This window comes from Felis catus, chromosome A2, assembly GCF_018350175.1.
Source record: "Felis catus isolate Fca126 chromosome A2, F.catus_Fca126_mat1.0, whole genome shotgun sequence".
NCBI classification, from domain to species: domain Eukaryota; kingdom Metazoa; phylum Chordata; class Mammalia; order Carnivora; family Felidae; genus Felis; species Felis catus.
Genome location: NC_058369.1, coordinates 124683218 through 124692266, shown reverse-complemented (window position 1 = coordinate 124692266; position 9049 = coordinate 124683218). Strand labels below are relative to the sequence as shown.

At 40.4% G+C, this 9049-nt stretch overlaps 1 long non-coding RNA gene across 1 annotated transcript in view; it reads right to left on the bottom strand.

Annotated features, from left to right (window-relative positions):
- Positions 1 to 205: 205 nt before the first annotated feature.
- The window catches only part of LOC123383939, a 182653-nt gene continuing 173809 nt past the window's right edge, over positions 206 to 9049 (bottom strand). The window contains exon 6 of the long non-coding RNA XR_006594375.1: positions 206 to 3233. This is a non-coding gene — a long non-coding RNA (uncharacterized LOC123383939). The remainder of the gene's footprint in view (positions 3234 to 9049) is intronic.

Below are 9049 nucleotides of genomic sequence, written 5' to 3'. Positions count from 1 at the left end.
CAGATGTAAAAGACAACACAGTGGGGACGCCTAGGTGGCTCAGTCAGTTGAGCGTCTGACTTTGACTCAGGTCATGTTTCACAGTTCGTGAGTTCAAGCCCCACATCGGGCTCTGTGCTAACATCTCAGAGCCTGGAGCCTGCTTCGGATTCTGTGTCTCCCTCTCTCTCTGCTCCTGCCCTGCTCTCACTCTGTCTCTCTCTCTCTCAAAAATAAAACATTAACAACTTTAAAAAAAAAGGACAACATAGTGTATGATTCTATTTATATAATTTTTAAATAGGTTAAAAATGACCTCTCCTCTTAGGAGGGATAATAATTATCTGTGGAGATCAGAGAGGGGTAGAGACTGGCAGGGGACATGAGGACATTCTATTTCTTGACCTGGATGGCAGCCATATTGGTAATACGGGCTGGATTGTATCCCCCAAAAGATATCCACCTGGAACCCCAACCTTATTTGGAATAAGGGTCTTTGCAGATGTAATTAAGGTAAGGATCTGACGAGAAATCACCTGGATTAGGGTGGGCCCTGAAGCCCACGATGGATGTCCTTGTAAGAAACGGAAAAGGAGAAGACACACAGACACAGAGTGGAGAGGGTCATGGGAAGACTCCTGTGAAGACAGAGTCAGAGACTGAAGGGATGCCGCCACCAGCCAAGAAATGCCTGCAGCCACAGAAGCTGGAAGAGGCAAGGAAGGATTCAGTCCGAGAGCCTTCAGAGGAAGCATGGTCCTGCTGAGGACCTGGATTTCAGACTTCAGTCTTCCAGATCTGTGAGGCAATACCTTCCTGTTGTTTCACACCATCGTGTTTGTGGTAATTTGTTATTGCAGCTCTAGAGAAACAAGTACAGATTTTGGTACTAAGGGGTGGGGTGGTGCTGTAGCCAATGCCTACAAATATGGAAGTGGCTTTGTAATTGGATAATAGGTGTAAGCTAGAAGAGTTTTGAGGCAAAAGATAGAAAAAACCTAGGTTGTCTTGAAGAGATGGTGGAAATATGGGCTTTAAAGGTGATTCTGGTTAAAGCTCAGAGAGAAGTGAAGGTCAAGAAAGGGAAATCTCTAACCTCTTAAAACTACGTATGTTATCATAAATAGAGTCTCGAACGAAAGGCAAACATTAAAGGTACTTCTGGGGAGGGACATGTCTTTAGAAACCGGAGAAAAAGCAACCCATGTATAAAGTATGAAAAAAGTTGGCTGAATGGAGTTCTGCTGTTGGGTGGAGGGTAGAACTTGTGAGCTGTGAACTTGGATATTTAGTTAGCAGAGGAAATCTCCAGGCAAAGTGTAGAAGGTGCAGCCTGGTCATTCCTTGCTGCTTATAGTGACATTCAAGAGGAAAGGGATAAATTGGGGAAAGGAACCGCTACGCAGCACCTGATGATGCGAGAGGTTCTTGGTGTCTCCATAGGAACTAACACAACAGGCATGCTGTGCTCGCTTTGCAATGTACTCATCAAGCTGGTGCTTACAAGTTATATACTTTTATGTACATGCATTACACTTACATTTTTTTAAAGGGCAATACGAACTCATGACTGAAAAATTAGGAAATAGACAAGCACAAGTAAGAAAAATGTTTAAATTTAAATTTAAAAAATTTTCACTACCCATATTTCTAATACCTAGAGACAACACCTGTCAACATTTTATTTTATATGTATTAAGATTTTCTTCTACATGGTTTTTTATATTTCTACATATATTTTTGCCAAAATGTGAAATGTCTTATCACACATTCTGATCTATTGGCTACTTTTTTCTCTTAACGATGTATTTATTGGCAGATAATTTTTCCAATAAATATACTCCTATAGGTCACTCTCAAGGCACAAGATAGAAAAATCCTAGGCTGCCTTACCATCAAAAAGATGGTAAGTGCTTTACAGATTTACACAGATTTCACAGTAACATGCTTTATTCTTGTTATTTTAGTTGAATGTCCTTCTTTAAATTTATTCAGGAATATAGACATTTATAAAGTAAAAAAATATCTTATTCCTTGGGGTAACTTATTTAAACTTTCACTTCTTTGATTATAAGGAATATTAAATACATTTTCATATTTGTATTGCCATTTCTATTTCTTCACTGTAAACTGCCTATTAATAGCCTTTGCCCCTTTATTTCTATTATAGTGTTTATTTTTTTCTTATAAACTTGTGATGATTCTTTACATATTGAAGATAGTAATTTCCTATTTGTCTGATATGTTATAAATATTTTTCTCAGTTTTACTATTTGCTTTTCATTCTGTTTATGATAACTTTTTATGCATAATTTGATATTCATGTAGTTCCATATCTAAACATTTTTCATGGTTTCTGTCTTGGGGTACTGCCTGAAAAGACCCACCACATACCCAGATTACATGAATAGTTAACTAAGGTTTCCTCTAGTGCTTTTATGGTGTGCTTATCTTTTTGATTTTTGATCTTCCTGGGATTTCTTTCAGTGTATGGTGAGAGGTAAAGGATTAACTTACTTTTTTAAGTAAATATTATTCTAGCATCATTTATTGGATAATCCTTCATTCACATTATTTTTAAATGCTCGGTTTTTTTCCCCAGGTACAGAAAATAGACATATCCTTGCTTTGGGGGTCCATTTAGTTATTCCATCTATTCTGTTTCAGGTTCTGCATGTTTATTTGAATGCAACTTTATGTTACAATTTACTATCTTTCACTGTAAGGTTCCCCTCCAATTTCTTCCTTTTAAATATGTTTTTGTTATTCATGTGCACCTATTCTTGCGGATAAACTTTAGAAGTTACAAAAACAAATCTATTTGCATTTCAATTGTCCCCTCATCTGAGGTGGATATGTTCCAAACCCCTAGTGGGTGCCTGAACCCATGGATAGTGATGAGCCCTATGTATACTGCTTTTTCCTATACATACAGACCTTTGATGAGTTACATTTATGAATTTGGCACAGTACAAGATGAACAGCAATAACTAATAAGATAGAACAGTTATAACAATATGCTATAATAAAGGTTATGTGAAAATGCTGCTTCTCTCCCTCTCAATATGTCTTATAGTACTGTACTCACCCTTCTTGCCATGAGGTAAGCTGATAAAATGCCTACGAGATGAGGTGAAGCTGGGCAGATGATGTAGGTATCGTGGCATAAGTTCGGTGACTACTGACTGTCTGATGATTCATCAGAAGGAGGATCGTCTGCTTCTGGGACCGCAGTTGATGGTGGGAAACTGAAACTATGGAAAGTGAAACACAGATAAGAGGGTACTACTGTAGATTAATTTTGTGGAGAGCTGCCATCTTCTTAATAAAGACAGAGTATTCAGGAACAGAAATGCTGAGTATCTGGGGAAACGGTAACAAACACACCTGTGCGACTGATGGAAAGTATTCCTGTAGAATCCTGTAGAAGCAGAGAGACAGATGATACTGCCCCATTAGGCTGTGGCCAGACAGCATTTAGATTTCTCTTGGAAGCAGTACAAAGCACTTTTAAGGAAAGTTAGTCTCACAAATGCACATACACTAATGAAACTGGAGAGACACAGGATGCAAGAGATTGACGGTGGGGGGGGTGGCGGAGGGGGGTGCTCTTGCACTGGTTTCGAGGCAAAAGGAATAAAAGGATCGCAGAAGTGGGGACCTGGGGCCTCTCTGCAGGTGTGAGGAGAGAGAAAGGAGGCTCTTGCGAGATTGCGGATCTGTCAGGCTCCTCTGACAGGGAGAAGCCGCTGCCACCAACAGAAACCAGGAAGTCAGGAAATAGCTCCTAAAAGGCAAGGGAGATGCCCAACTCAGGTTTAAACAGGCTGAGATCAAGAGATGGTGTGACTTCTATGTGGAAATGTTCTGAAGGTGATTATAGACCCTTCCTGAGAGTGAGAATTGCAGAAAACAGAGAACCTGGTGCACAGGAAACCCTTGATAAATGTATGACGTTGAACTGAATAAGCGGTAAGTTTGATAGGATGTGGGAGCTGAAAACCATGTTGCAGAAGAGGGAATATTCACGGAGCGTCCCTAAATCTTGTTGAATACTTTATTTACAGGACAGAAGGAAAACTAGAGTCAGAAGAGGAAGCAGGTAAAACAAAGCAACAAATAAGCAAACCAGTGGGTAGGATGGTTCTGAGTGTAAGCAAATATTGCCAAACATTATCTAATGATGACTTAAGGTGAACACAAATGCACAAATGCAGGTTTTAAGTCACCTTATTTGATCCTTGTAGCAATTATGAGGGTAGAAAATGCTAGAATGCTCCCACCAGTGAAGAGTGGCTCTAATTCATCCAAAATTTGCACAGCTCATTTGAGCCCCATCGTTTGTATTTGAGAACATGACTTCACTTCTGTGCAGCCAGCAGAAAAGAAAAATATCAATTTAAATAGGATTGTCATGGGGACAGAATGTGTGGACTGCTCAGCGCAATCTGTAGAGAACCCTCCCCTCATGGTTTATCATTGTTGTAACAGGCTGTGTGCACAGATATGTACATAGAACATGGTGAGCAATTCAAGGGATTTTCAAGGGTAATCTTGACTCTGCATGATTTTCGCCCTTGGCAATGACTTCCATGTTCTAATTCTTTCATGACACAACTTCACTCTAACTTGGTCCTTTCACATAGTTTTTATCATGTCATTTCATTACACTCAAGTTGCCATAATCCCATTATCTGAGCTCAGCCTTAGAAAGAGCTCTAGGTAGAAATTTCACACAGATCACATAGATGGAAAGGATGTAGCTGGGACTCACACTCATATCTATTGTCCACAGACTGTTCCATCACTACTGGAGGGGGAATAATACAGTGGCTAAAATAATGGACTCTAAACTCAAGCTCTCTGTGTTCAAATCTTAGCTCTACCAGGTTTCATCTGTGTGATCTTGGGCAAAATACTTAATCCCTCTGAGCTTCAGGGATCCCATCTGTAAAATGGGGCTAAGAATAATATCTCTCCCATGAAATTGTGTTTAGGTAATTGTTAAAAGAGTTTGATATATGTGAAAAGTTCAGAACACTGTAGCTATTAATTTTAATTAGCACTCCACATAATTTTCCATCTGGTTAAGTAGTTAGATAATTTACTCAAATACATACAGCTGGTAAGTGGCTGAACTTAGACTCATAGGCTTCTTGACCAATTCAAAATCGTGTCTACTATTTTATCTTTGCTCAAACATGTGTATACTCAAGGTAATGAGCTATGTCCAGTTTGGGTAACAATATATATTTGGCAAAAAGCAAAGACTGCTTAATTTAATTTATTTCATTAGTGCAGGCTTTCTGTGGGGCATGTTTAATATAATTGTACACACACACACATACATACACACAAATACATTATTGTGTATGACTGACATGTTACTGATCATACCACTAAAAGCTATTCTAGGGCCACTAGGAAGAGTGAAGAGTCCCCACAACCAGTTAACGGCACAGGCCCTCTTGTACAAACTCCCAAGTCTGAAGGATGAAACCAATAATGAGTACCATTTAGTGGGAGCCTATGGTATGCTAAGCTCTTTATAAATATTATCTCTAAGTTAAGTCTCATCACTCCGGTTTTACAAAGAGGAAAAATGGGGCCTAGGGAGGTTGTATGGCTTCTTGCAGGTCAACCTACTAGTAAGAGATGAAATGAATATCCAAGTCCGGGTCTAATTCCAAAGCTCTTATTCTCCCCTCCTCAACCATGCTGCTTCAACCAAAGCTAACAGAAATTAAAGAAGAAATTAAATGGTTAGGATTTATAGATGATGAACCACCATAAAAATTCACTGTTGTGCACTTTAAAAGGGGGAAAGCTAGCCAGTTGAACATTGGTTAAGGGAATGCTTTTACAACAAATACATTTTTTCCTTTTATTTTTCATGTTGTCCCAAAACAAGAGAACAAAGGGTCAGTCCAAGTTCATGGCAGGTAAATTTCGGAAAAAAAAAAATATTTTTTCCTCTCAGCATGGAGCCTCTCTATGGAATTCCATATCTGCAGAGCCAAATTTCAGAGTTATAGTTTTTAAAGGCATTTGGTTTGATTTAATGCCCAACACCAATGCTGGCTGTTGACTGGGCAAAGATTAGAGTAACCAAGTCATGCGCTTCGGGGCTTCAGCTGGTTTCTGCTGAGGCCCAAGAGGGAATTTTCTTCTTTCTGTCACTTTTGCCATCTGTCACAGAACCCAAGAATCCAGAGGTCCCCCCACTGTCTTGTGGGGTTCCAGGTTCCCAGCAGGGCCAGTGTGTCATTGACAACCCACCCAACCAAGGCCCAAAGACTCAGTACCCACAGAAGTAGCTAATCCAGTCACTCAAGGGTTACCCCGTCTCAACCCCCAGCCACAAAGTGAAAACAGAGCAGGGTCTTTGTTTATTGATTTGCCTAGGACCCTCTGACTGGCAAAAGAAGAAAAAAATTACCCGGCACAAAATAAATGTTCGATTTCTTTTATGTAAACAAGATCAGGACCAACTTGGCTGTACAAAGCAATTCTTTGCATGTAAAGCAAAAAATAGCTCCCCTGAGGAGGAAGGAACCCCAGCCCTACTCAGCCTTCTCTCCACCCTTCCCCCCAACCCTTTACGGTTACCACTGCTTTTCCGCCAATGAATGTCTTATTCAGGGTCCCTGTGCGGGAGTCACTGCAGGCAATGAGCTCACCCCCTCCCCATCACCCTATTCAAAATGTTTTCTGATCAAGATAAAGGCTATGGAGACTATGCTGAAAGTCAGTATTATTGCAAATTATCTCCATAAAAAGGAAAAACGTTTATCCAAAAATCGCAGTCTCCTATTTCTTTCTGTGGGGCTCTGACCAGTCCCAAAATGCTTTTATGTGGGTTTAGAAGTGGACCAAAGGGAGAACTAGAAAAAACAAAACAAAACAAAACAAAAAAAACTCCAAACTTTTTTTTGTCAAATACCCAGATGGTGGATGGCAATTTGGATGCTAATCCCTTAAACAAGGGTCTCAAAAACTTAGTTCATCTTTTGGGACCAAGGAAGTTAATCCTAAATCCTTGTTCAATCTTTATTCATGCCAAACTCTAGTGACTTAAGCAAAACATCTGCCAACTTGGATCACATGACTCGGCTTCACTAGCCAGTATATCTATGGACAGGAACATTTTAAGGAAAACAAAAATCTAGCTGAACCTTCACCCAAAACTCAACGCCAACACAAACGAAGACACTCAAATTTCAGAAGACCTGATTTCCTGTGGAAAAGGGGCTGCTTTCATTTTTATATAGGTCCCATTTTCTTAGTGCATTCAAAATGAAGGCAGGGCAAATCTCTCTGGAAAACCCAGTTCCCTTACAGTGACACCAAGCCAACTGGGCATCAGGCATTTAGGGGAGAGGGTATTAGTGATGCTTCTAAAGCTTTAACTGTTAGGGAAGCATCTGGGTTCATAAGGTTCCACGTTATTGAGTGAATGCAAAGGAGATAGAAAAGAAAGGATTCTTGTACCCGATGCACTATTTCTCCCACTGAGGACCCAAATTCTGGGGGAAGGCGCTGAGAGCATTTAAATGCCCACTGACTAAGGATGCAAATGCAAGAATTTTTTCTTGGATGTACTCAGTATGAAAAATCCTCCACAAGAACACATGGAGCACTCATGAGAATAAAAGTGGGGCCATGGTGGTGTCAACACTATCTTTCCTTCCTGATTGCTATGATTTCATCACTTGGTAAGGAATGCCCCAGGAACTGAGTGTCCTTATTCAACAGGACAGGAGGGGACACAGGGGCATACCTTCTCCTACCTAATCCTGCCCTGTCCCGACCATCGTGGTGCTCAGGGGAGAGCTCTTGGGTGTGGAAAGAGACAGGTATAAGAAACAAATGACCAAGTCTTATAGGGTCCCATGCAGAGTCCTAGTACCCCACCCTTACAGCTCCCCCCAGGCCTTGAGTGAACTTGTGGCAACTCAATTTTTCTCGGTAGCAATGAGAACAGCCTAAGAAAATGAGCAAGAAGAGCTAGTGAAATGTGTGTTCACATAGAGATGCATTTATAGCCTGACTTACTCCACCAAGGATTTTAGGGTGCAGTGACTTCATCCTCAAAGGCCCAGATGAAGCTCTTCATAATGGTTGACTCAAATAGAGGATTCAAAACAACCACAGGACAAAATTAGGGAACAAGTCAACAGGTCCACCTGGATGCAAGCCTTTGGTGGAAAATGCTCTGGTGGTTAAGACTTTTCTGTGTTTGGCATTTCCACCTTAGTACAAACTATGTACCACAGATGGGGGCTTCTTTTCATTCACTATGAGGTCTGTCTTATCCACAGGCTACAAACCAACTATCTTCAAGGCCAATCTCATCTAAGGTTTGCCAGAGGGGGAGGATCTATGGTACCATGGATATGAAAGGTGAGAATTATTATCAAGTGATATATGGCATCCACCCGTTTCGTATCAAAAAGCTGCAAATCTCTAAGGCAATTATGAGGAGACAGAGCAATTTGAATTAGAAAAAAATTGGAATTTTAGACTTTATAAGAAATAGATTTTATTTTTTAGAGGAGTTTTAGATTCACAGAAAGATCAAGCAGAAAGTAGAGAGTTCCCATGTACTCTCCCCTGCCACCACATATGCACAGTCTCCCCTTCTATTAATATCTCCCACCAGAGTGGTACATTCGTTCAACTGATGAGCCTACACTGACACATCCTCATTACCCCAAATTCATAGTTTACATTAGGGTTTACTCTTGATGTACATGCTCTGGGTTTTGACAAACGTATAATGACGCACATCGCCATTATAGCACATACAGATTGCTTTCGCTGCCCTAAAAATCTTCTGTGCTCCCACTATTCATCTCTCCCTTCCCACCAGCCCCTGGCAACCACTGATCTTTTCACTGTCTCCATAGATTTTCCTTTTTCAGAATGGCATATAAATGAAATAATACAGTATGTAGCCTTTTCAGATGGACTCCTTTCACTTAGAAATATGCATTTAAGATTCCTCTATGTCTTTTCAAGGCTTGATAGCTCATTTCTTTCCAAGTGCTGAATGCTATTCTATGCCTGG